Consider the following 1093-nt stretch of genomic DNA (forward strand, 5'->3'; position numbering starts at 1 on the left):
TATGTAATTCAGCAAAATAATAAAATACTGCAACCAGATTTTTTATTACATCACTTGAAAATTATTAGTATGCTTAATGAAAACTTGTTCAGGTATAAATGAGCAGTTAAGACATAAAAAGTCTATGCGTGCTGTGACTTAGACTCTGGACTTATTCCCAAATTACTTAGTCACCATGCAGTATCTGTATTTTTATATATGTGTTCATGTGTACTTAATGATTATAATGCATAATAAGAATGAGGTGTTATTACATTATTCCTAAAAATAGGGATAATGCTTCTAAGTGTCAATAAAAAGAAATATTGCTGTCTTAAAAAAAAAAAAAAATCTTCCAACAAACAAAAGCCCAGGACCAGATGGCTTCACAGGCAAATTCTATCAAACATTTAGAGAAGAGCTAACACCTATCCTTCTCAAACTCTTCCAAAATATGGCAAGCTGAAACCATTTCCACTAAGATCAGGAACAAGACAAGGTTGTCCATTCTCACCACTATTACTCAACATAGTCTTGGAAGTTTTAGTCACAGCAATCAGAGAAGAAAAATAAATAAAAGGAATCCAAATCAGAAAAGAAGTAAAGCTGTCACTGTTTGCAGATGACATGATACTATACATAGAGAATCCTAAAGATGCTACCAGAAAACTACTAGAGCTAATCAATGAATTTGGTAAAGTAGCAGGATACAAAATTAATGCACAGAAATCTCTGGCATTCTTATACACTAATGATGAAAAATCTGAAAGTAAAATTAAGGAAACACTCCCATCTACCACTGCAACAAAAAGAATAAAGTATCTAGGAATAAACCTACCTAAGGAGACAAAAGACCTGTATGCAGAAAATTATAAGACACTGATGAAAGAAATTAAAGATGATACAAATAGATGGAGAGATATACCATGTTCTTGGATTGGAAGAATCAACATTGTGAAAATGACTCTACTACCCAAAGCAATCTACAGATTCAAAGCAATCCCTATCAAACTACCACTGGCATTTTTTACAGAACGAGAACAAAAAATTTCACAATTTGTAACGAAACACAGAAGACCCCGAATAGCCAAAGCGATCTTGAGAACGAAAAATG

The sequence above is a fragment of the Physeter macrocephalus genome, chromosome 1 (assembly GCF_002837175.3).
Source record: "Physeter macrocephalus isolate SW-GA chromosome 1, ASM283717v5, whole genome shotgun sequence".
In the NCBI taxonomy this organism is placed as follows: Eukaryota; Metazoa; Chordata; class Mammalia; order Artiodactyla; family Physeteridae; genus Physeter; species Physeter macrocephalus.